Source organism: Cyprinus carpio, unplaced genomic scaffold (assembly GCF_018340385.1).
Source record: "Cyprinus carpio isolate SPL01 unplaced genomic scaffold, ASM1834038v1 S000006548, whole genome shotgun sequence".
Lineage (NCBI taxonomy): Eukaryota > Metazoa > Chordata > Actinopteri > Cypriniformes > Cyprinidae > Cyprinus > Cyprinus carpio.
The window spans coordinates 418,406-428,874 of NW_024879211.1; the positions used below are offsets into that span (position 1 = coordinate 418,406).

A 10,469-nucleotide genomic window follows, 5' to 3' on the forward strand; every position below is an offset into this window, starting at 1 on the left:
ACATGGTAGCACAAATCAACAGAAAACCCGATTACTTTTGTAGTGTAAACACTCATGTGATCAAATTTATTCTAACAGCCACAAAATACTGCCTTTAATACTGCCTACTCTCCGTCCACAGATCTAATGCATAAACACAATGGGAAGCATCTTTCCAGATGGGATGTAAACTTTGTCAGCTGAAGTTGTAAGTTTGGTTTGAGGATGAAAAATGTACAAAGCACAATGTTCTCCACCAATCCTCACTTCTAACATGCATCCACAGCGTTAGGTGTGGTTTTGTAGAAAGCTGCTGCTCTTCTTATCTTTGTCCATTGTCTCATTTCACGTTTGTGTGTAAATTGTGTGAATGTGTTAATCCATTTGATCAAAAGATCAGAAAAAAAACTTGAAAAAAAAAAAAACATGCATTTACCTGCCCATTGACCCCCCACCCATGAAAAATGGGGACATAGTGGTCGAAAGTGGACAAAAGAGATGGTCATTCGAAGACTGTTTATTTGTGATCCAGTCATCCTTCTCTCTGGTGTTATAACATGATTCTTAAGAATGTTTCCTGTCTGTGAAAATTTCCACAATTCGACAGATTACATAAAAAAACTGTTCTCTTATATGTGAAAACTAATGTGGTACTTAAGTGCTGCTTTATTTTTGAAACTCTTTCCACAGTGACCACATGTAAATGGCTTCTCTCCTGTGTGAAGTCTCATGTGCCTATTAAGGCTTCCCTTTAGATTAAAACATTTTCCACATTGTTGGCAGATGAAAGGCTTCTCTCCTGTGTGAATTCTTATGTGGTCTTCAAAGTGTCGTTTGTAATTGAAACTCTTTCCGCACTGAGTGCATGTGTAGGGTTGATCTTCAGAGTGAATTCTCATGTGGTTTTCAAAGTGTCGTTTTTGACTGAGACTCTTTCCACACAGAGGGCATATGTAGGGTTTTTCTCTATGAGTTCTCATATGGACTTCAAGATTTTCATGTTGATCAAAACTATTTCCACACTGTTGGCAGGTGTAAGGCTGCTCTCCATTGTGAATTCTCATGTGTTGGTTAAAGCTTCCTTTTTGACTGAAACTTATTCCACACTGTTGGCAGGTGAAAAGACTCTCTCCACTGTGAACTTTCATATGGCAATTAAGACTACTTTTTCCGGTTGAAACTTCTTCCACACTGTTGGCAGGAATAAGGCTTCTCTCCAGTGTGAACACTCATGTGGTCTCCAAGGTTTCCAGAATGAGTGAAACTCTTTCCACACTGAGGGCATATGAAAGGCCTCTCTCCAGTGTGAATTCTAATGTGGCTTTTAAGAGTTACTTTTTGACTGAAACTCTTTCCACACTGAGGACATGTGTAAGGCTTCTCTCCTGTGTGAATTCTCATGTGTGTTTTAATAGCTTCTTTTTTACTGAAATGTTTTCCACACTGTTGGCAGGCATAAGGCTTCTCTCCTATGTGAGTTCTCATATGTCTTTTTAATACCTCCTTTTTTACTTATACACTTTCCACACTGTTGGCAGGTGAAATAACTACTACTTCCTGTCTTTTGATCCATTTTTCTTGAGGAACTTATTTCAGTCTGTGAGCAACTCAAAGGTGTTTCTCCAGTTGTAAAATCGTGTTGATTCTTATATTGATATTTATCTTCCATTTCAATCAGTTCTTGACCCTCCTCTTTCAGCACCATCAGGTCTATAGTGAGAAAAGACAAATAAAAATTAGAGATGATTGAGATGCAGTTTGACCACTGTTTGTGTACATGACTTACCAGTAGTGGCATGCAAGAAGGCAGGGAGCTAAAGAGAAAGGTCAAAGCAATGCAAAAACTCACAATGAATGGCGAACCCTGGACATTTTTTGGGCAATTTAGAAATCATGGCTTGACACATTTTCTTTTTAGGTCCGAAAAGAGTACATGTATGGGAAAAACACGACGAATGGTCACCCTATTGCACAGGCACAGGCCTCTTCTGGAAATACCAAACTGCTTATTGTAGTTACATGACCTACTTTTGCAATCTGATTGTGGCTACATCTCCCTTCTAGTTCTATTAGATGAGTGGTGTAATTATGTAATTAGCAGAAAACCATGAAGAACACCCCTCCCCCCCAGACGCTCCATCAAAATAAAAAGGAATCCAGGAGGGAGGTGGAATGGAGTGGACCATGGGGGAGGTACGTTGGGTCAGGCCTGTGTGGCAGAAGGCCTAAAGCCAGAGGTAGACCAGAAAGATCCAGCAGAGCAGTAAGCAAGGGTGGAGCGTAAGCCCACTAGGGCGGAGAATGCAGAGCTAAAGCCCACCAGGGTGGAGCATGTGGTGCTCAAACCCACCAGAACTTCTCAGTGAAAGCTGAAGACCTCCACGGTGGAGCAGAAGACCACCACAGCAGAGCAGGCATGACCGAAGCTCCCCATGGTGGAGCGGATGACCACCACAGCAAATAGACGGAAGAGAGGACTACAATGTTGGATCTGGTGGAGCTGGAGACCACCACACGGGTGCACGTGGGGTTTCAAAGGTAGGAGTATACTTTGGAGCTGACTCAGGAACAGGAGTGGCTTCTTGAGTGGACACTGAGGGCTCCCGGACTGAAGCAGGTTCTTGAGTGGATTCTGAGTGCTCCCAGACTGAAGTGGCCTATGGAGTGAATTCTGAAGTGGACTCTGAGGGCTCCCAGACTGGAGCAGGCTCTGAGGACTCTTGGATTGGAGCAGGCTCAGTGACAACCAGTGCCGAGGCCATTAAGATACCAGCTGCTCTGGCAGAGATCAGCGGTGGATCCGCCACACTGAAAGCTAGTCTCAAAAGCCTTGGGCCCACCCGGTGAAGAGGTTCCGGACTGGCAGCCATCTTGTGGAGAGGCTCTGGAAAGGCAGCCATGACGGAACGAGACTCAGGAGTGGTGGCCATGACGGGACGAGACTCAGGAGTGGCTGCCATCCTGTAAAGAGGCTCTGTACTGGCAGGCATTTTGTGACAAGATGCTGGCCTGGTGGCCATCATGTGAATAGACTCTGAATAGGCGGCCATGTCAGAAAAAATCCCATTGTGGGCTATTTAGTTCACGAACGCCCCCAAAAGACAGGTGTTCAGTGCTGTACCTCCTCCAGGTACTGATGGGCTCATCAAAGGTATAAGAAAACAAGTCCTTTAGTTATGATTCATTATATTTGAGGCACTCTTGAATTTCAAGGCAAATTCCCTCAGATCAGTCCCCTGTTGCCAGAGGAAACTCAATGCCGATAATTGGACCATACGTTGGCTGCTGGTTGTAGAGGCTGGCAGAGGGAGGTTGGCCATTTTCTGCTGAGTTCTAATTTGGCTGATCCATTCTGTCATGGTACTGGAGTTATGAGGCAAGGACTCAATTTAAGGAGAAAAATTGTACTTTTTAATAATAAAATTAAACAAAACAAACAAAAACTACCCCAAGGGGCAAAAAAAACAGACAGGCAGGCTTGGAACAAAGCACAACACTGCAAGGCAGGAAACCGCAATATGGGTAGACATTAAACACACCACAAGTAACACTGACGTAAAACAACGGATCAGCACAGGACTGCAGACACCAGGAGAATAAATGAGGAGACAAACAGGTGGAGCACCTCAAACAATAATGAGGTAACAAGATGGGAGGGGACAGACAATAAAACAGGAGAGCACATGGCATCAATAAACACACAATAAGCCATGTGCTCACACAAAACAGTGTCCTCTGGTGGCCATCTAGGGCACACCAGCAGAATACCGTGACAATTTGCATATATAACAACTTAAACTCTATACAGATGGTAATTGTTTTGGACGTCTGTAAATCATGGCCAGTCGCATGATTGTCTGCTGTCAATAAAATGGCATAAGCCGATGCTTGGAATAATAAGAATAATTAATATTTATTTAATAATCAGAATATAATATCTTATTTCATCATTCGAACTGCCCATTTAAAAATAGAACAACAGACATGTTACATTTGAAATGGTTTTGTCTTGCAATTAATCTCTCATTAAAGTGCCCCTATTCTGCCATTTTTATGGTTCCTAATATTGTTTTGGGAGTCTCCTACAATAAACGATATTGTTGGAATCACTTTCAAAACGTTTTTTTTTTTTTCGAGCTGATGAACAAAAAAAAAAAAAATTGACAGCCAATCAGAATCCATCCTGCTGTAACAAGCTCGAGAATTTAAAGCGGCAGACGAGTGTGCGCTTAGAATAAACAGAAGATATCGTTCGCTGGTGTGGGCGCTAATATCATTATCTTTATAGTTATCGTTCTTGGTGTGAACGGGCCTTAAGTTTTATAGATGGTGGCACCAGGAGTAGATTTGGTAGCGCTAGGGGTGGTGTGTGGGGGTATTCAAAATAAAGATAATTTAATCAAATACTAAAGAATTTGTATTGTTTTGCATTAACCTCTTAACCCGCACCCCAATGAGAGCGTCCTGAACTCCCCTTGTTTGCACTTGTCAATATTTACGAATAGATTAAATGAAACGGGACAAATTTAATCTTGACAAACTATGTATCATTATAAAGATCTAAGGCTCAAGCATCGACGAAAGATCTCTGTTTTTCAATGGAAAGCTTCTAAAGAATGTATTTGCTAAATTTCTGTAAGCAGTACACATCAAAACACGAAGAATGAAAAGGCAGTACATACCAGATTCGCCGTAATAACGAGTCATAAACACATCCACAGCTGTAAATCCCAGTTTAGTTAGGAAGGCAAGGGTCCACTGAATGACATCTCATGGAGCACGTTTAGTCCAACAAAGCAATAACGTTGTAATATGGATGATAATTTCTTTGTTTATGTTTCAGTTCTTAAGGGACAGAATTGCTTGTGTCCGTTATGGAATAACTCACGCTCAGAAACTGCATCTTGGTAGTAAAAAAATGGCATGGTTTTGTAGCGTACAGTGTCACAAACAGAATGAGATGATCCATTAAAAAAAAAATGAAAGATAGGCAGAGGATTGTTTATTTGAATTCTGGCGCTCTCTCGTGACGCGCGCTGTGACGCACCTGTCATCTGATGGAGGCAGAACTTAGCGATCTCCTTTTTCTTTTTTTTTTTTTTTTTTTTTTCAACATTTTTTATATATGTGTGAGTGTGTTTTATGTTGAATGTATTTGTATCTGCGTGATTCCCATCTGTTTGAGTGCAAATCAGCTCGCTATTACTGTGTAATCACAGCTATCAATGTGAATGCCATCTATATGAATAGCGTATGATTATTGACTTTATGGCGCATTTGTATGATTACCATCTCTGTAGCTGGCCATCAGCACATCAGCACGTATTTTCATTGTAATTCATTGTAAATGCTGCATTTCTAGCAATCTCGGGATGTTCTGTAATTGGCATACAAAGTTAAATCTTTTTTATTTTTCTTATTTTTCTTAAATTATTCTTATTGTATTTTTCTAGTGCTCAAATAAATCACTTATATGATGTCTAAGTTTCTGTCTATTGTTTTATAATTGAAAAATTTTATGCAGTGGTATGTTTAATGAGTAAAATAGTTTGTAGAACCCTTCAATACATTTGGTAAAATATTTTTTTATATTTGGGGGGTGGCGGGGACTAAACATAGTCTCAGTAAAATGGTTGCAGGAATCTCATTTTTCATGGTTTCTCCTTCAGATTTGAAATAGAAACTCATGAGACATTTGACTTTCAACCCATTACTTTTCTAGATTGCTCCAGGACTGATTTCATGTATTTTTATATAAAAAAAGAAAAAAAAATCAGTGTGGTAAAAAAAAATTCAAGGCACTTCAGTGTCTATAATATTTTTGCCGTTACAGAGCGGCCCTCAATTTTAAGCTCTTTTCAGTCAATTTCCATTAATGATCTTATAAAGATAGTTTGTATGATGAAACCATCTCAAAGCCCGGCGGATATTTTGCCTGCTTCTGTGTTCATGGAAACTATTACATCCATTGGTCCATGTTTGGTCTAAATTGTTAACCTTTCGTTAAAGTTGGGCCAGGTCCCTAGGTGTTCAAACCGCAATATGGACTAGTGTATGTGAATACGACCCCATTGGAACTCAATTGAAACCCAAACTAAGCTTGATGACGTCAGCAACCTGTCTGACAGATGTAAATCTTCTAGTAGCTGTGCGTGCAAACTGCCATCGTTAATCTTGCAGAGACGGCGAGCTTGAGCGGGGAGTTCTTTGGCCTGAGTGAGCAGGAGTAAGTATTCTGATTAATTATTGTGTATAGTATTTTAAAATGTAACGCCAGTACGCCATATCTCTTGACGTCTCCCCGATTGCCTGCGAGCTTCTCCTCCTGTCTGTACGGTAATTTCTCTACTGTGCGACAGAGAGTCGAGTGGTTATGACGCAATCGTTAGCCTATTTTTACAAAAACTGTTTCTACGGGGCCATAATGTAACATAGAAGGTAATGGAGCCCTTTATACATTGTGGTGTATCTTTAGAAATAAATAATGGACAAATGGAGTATTTTAACGCCTCAGATGGAAAGTTATTCGCTGTTAAATTGACGCCAAAATGAATGGGAGTCAATGGGATGCTAATGCAAGTGAAGTTCTGCTACAAGATGGCGGCACGCGGCCGACTTCAACTTCCGGTCGACTTCCTTCCCCCCTGGGATGGCGGCACGCGGCTGTTTTAAAGCTCTTGAAAAAGTGTAATTTTAATGTTACATCGTTGAACAACTATAGGCCTATCTCTAAGTTGCCCTTCATTTCTAAAATCTTGGAAAAAGTTGTGGCAATGCAGTTGAGTGATATTTTGGATACTCATAATATTTATGACAAATTTCAATCAGGCTTTCGCAAAAATCATTCCACTGAAACCGCTTTACTCAGGGTATCAAATGACATTTTGATGGCCACAGATGTGGGGGAATGTTCCGTGTTGGTTATGTTAGATCTTAGCAAAGCGTTTTACATGGTGGATCACTGCACTCTGATTAATAGATTACGCTGTTTAGTAGGTATTTCGGGGTTCGGCTCTGGATTGGTTTTCATCTTATCTGTCTGATAGAGGTCTTTTTCGGTGTCTGTTGGATCCTTTACGTCTGATTCTGTACTTTTGTCCTGTGGTGTGCCACAAGGTTCTGTGCTGGGCCCTTTGTTGTTTAACTTGTATGCTTCCTCCTGGACAGATTATTAATAGTTTTAAAATAATATCTTATCATTTATATGCAGATGACATTCAGTTTTTATCTCGTTTAGACCTGATAGTCTAGATAAACTGTCAGTTCTACAGGAGTGTTTAGTCTCCATTAATAAATGGATGGCAAACAATTTTTGCAACTTAATAAGGATAAAACTGAAATAATGATCTTTGCTCCTGACAATATTATACCTAGGATTAAGCAGGTTTTGGGGGTTTCAGCCACTTCAGATTGTAGTGAAATAAGAAATCTAGGTGTCTTTCTGGATAGAGCCATATGTTTTAACAGTCATATAAAGTCTGTAGTTTTCGCTCATTTTTTTCCATCTTCGGAACATTGCTCAGATTAGATCGGTGGTCTAAAGAAAAGAGATGGAGATGCTTTGTTCATGCCTTCATCTCGTCACGTTTGGACTATTGCAATGTTCTGTATACTTGTTTGAATAAGTCTTCTATGGAGCGACTACAAGTTGTACAAAATGCAGCTGCAAGGCTGCTGACTGGTACCAGTAAGTGGTCTCATATAATACCAGTTCTAAAGGACCTTCATTGGCTCCCAGTTGAATTCAGAGTGCAGTTTAAAATTTTAGTTATCACTTATAGAGCCTTGCATGGTCAGGCACCTCTATATTCAGGATCTTTTACATAAACATTCACCGGGTCGGCTCTTACGGTCTTCTGGTCTGGACCTTTTAATTGTCCCTAGAACACGTCTTAAGACTAAAGGTGATCGTGCTTTTTGTACTGTGGCAACCGAGGCTTTGGAACTCACTTCCATTAGCACTGAGAACTATGGGGTTCGGTCAATTCTTTTAAAAAACACCTGAAGACGCATCTTTTTGAACTCACTTTTATTTAACTGCAGTGGTTTATTTGTCTTTTCATGTTTGTGAAGAGTGTTTCTGTGTGTTGTGTTATGGTAGATTTATTGTATGCATGTTTGATCCTTTTTATTAACAGATTGTAAAGCACTTTGTGACTTCTTGTCTGTGAAAGGTGCTATACAAGTAAATTTTACTTACTTACTAATGTTTATGTATTTTAGGGGACTGAGCAGTATGTTACAGGTAGAAGTCGTGAACTGGCTCTGGTTTGGGGTGAAGAGCGGGTCTTAAACAAATCATGTTTGCATGTATACTCTCAAAACAGCCATTAACATAATATGCTGTGCATTTGCTCAGGCAGACTAGAAAGAGGAGTCGGTTTGGTACTCGCGTGCAGTCTGAGCCGAGTGCTTTTTGTGTGTGTGCAAAGAAACAATCTATCACAGCGCGCTATTACTGCATTGAAATCTCTTTTGAATGGCTTAAAACACTTTAATTTTTAAACTGACAAGGCTTAAAACAAGGGAGAATGATAGAGCAGCACTAGCGCCATCATTCAGAAGAGGTGATTAGTTAAGGTCTTTGCACACTGAGTCTGAAATTTTCACATGCGTTTTTGTTATTGAAATGCATGCTACAGAAATGCTGATATTACTTCACTGGCCAGCGGAGCGAACCAACCCTGTGACGTCACACGCGGTGGTACTACAAGATGGCAGCACACTTGCTCCAAAAGCTATAACAAAACATCCTTTTTTCTTTTGTTATATTTTTAATTAAAGTTTAAATCAATTTACTAAATAATATAAACTTGACTGACTGCTTCACTTCCACTTGAAGAGCACTTGTAGAAACAAATTAAATGAAGCAATAAATTAAGCTGAAATCCTTTAAAAAAAATTTTTAAAAAAAGGAGAACTGCATGAGAGCAGACAAGTGTATAAAAACACCTGCCTATGGCAAATTAATTATGAAAAAAAAATGTACAGTACAAAATAGTTCAGCTTTGAGAATGAAAAACTAACCTGTGTGTGTCTCAGTATCTTCATGTTTGACTCTGAATGTTTCTTCTATCTTTGAGTCTTCACTCTCCTCTTTAATAAACTCCATCTTTATAACAGTGAGTCGTGTGGATCTCACTTTTTCTGTGTGTTTTGACACTTAACCTGTTTAGGATGAGAATAATTAACAGAAAGATAAATAAACCCAAACCTAAATCTCTGGGTGCGTCTCAATCTGCTCCCTAGTTCAGTAGTCAGCACACTAGTGAGAATGAGAGATAATGGAGTAATTAGCCAAAAACACTCAAAAACCTTAACAACAAATAACAATAATAACAAACATAAATAAGACAACAAAAATTAATACTTACTATTTAATTATGATAAATATTAAGTATTTAATTATTAGTGTGCAACATTAAATAGATTACACTTTTCTTAAATAAATAAATAAATAAAGCTATTGTTTGTTGTTCATTCACACTGTTTCGAACAGCAGTGAGTCGTCAGAGTCATGATTCAAAACAAAGAATAATTTTCTGAATCCATTGACTGACTCTGATGAGCTCTGTTTCTCCATCACTACTCCCAGCGTCTGGGTTCGTGGTTAGGATGAACTGGTTCACTATATAGAGAGCGAAATGAGACCGTTTCTGTTACTAATGCGTGCATGCGCTTTATTTACACTAAATAACATTCATTAATGTTATATAAGGTTTTACAATGCTACATTCAATAATAAATAATTAATTAACTTTACAGCGCTTGTAAAAAGAAACTTTAACGTATGCTGAACGCGTTGTACTAATTAAAACACTTTTAAAACCACACAAACCTTTCTTCAGCCGAAACAGACGCAGAAGCGCGGCGCAGCCAGGGGGCAAGGAAGTCGACCGGAAGTTTGAAGTCGGCCGCGTGCCGCCATCTTGTAGCAGAACTTCACTTGCGTTAGCATCCCATTGACTCCCATTCATTTTTGCGTCACTTTGACAGCGAATAACTTTACATCTGAGGCGTTTAAAGACTCCATTTGTCCATTATTTATTTCTAAAGATACACGACAATGTATACAGGGCTCCATTACCTTCTATGTTACATTATGGCCCCGTAGAAACAGTTTTTGTAAAAATAGGCTAACGATTGCGTCATAACCACTCGACTCTCTGTCGCACAGTAGAGAAATTACCGTTACAGACAGGAGGAGAAGCTCGCAGACAATCGGGGAGACGTCAAGAGATATGGTGTACTGGCGTTACATTTTAAAATACTATACAAAATAATTAATCAGAATACTTACTCCTGCTCACTCACGCCAAAGGACTCCCCGCTCAAGCTCGCCCGTCTCTGCAAGATTAACGATGGCAGTTTGCACGCACAGCTACTAGAAGATTTACATCTGTCAGACAGGTTTGCTGACGTCATCAAGCTTAGTTTGAGTCTGCGCGTCAGAAAACGGAAGTTCTAAAAATCGCTAAAAACGGGCTTCA

At 39.7% G+C, this 10,469-nt stretch overlaps 1 long non-coding RNA gene across 1 annotated transcript; it reads right to left on the minus strand.

The window, feature by feature from the left end:
* Nucleotides 1–654: 654 nt before the first annotated feature.
* LOC109104799 lies at nucleotides 655–9,068 on the minus strand. Its single transcript, XR_006159460.1, has 2 exons — nucleotides 9,007–9,068; nucleotides 655–1,689 (listed from the first exon to the last, which is right to left on the minus strand). It is a non-coding gene; the product is annotated as an uncharacterized LOC109104799 (long non-coding RNA).
* Nucleotides 9,069–10,469: the final 1,401 nt, after the last annotated feature.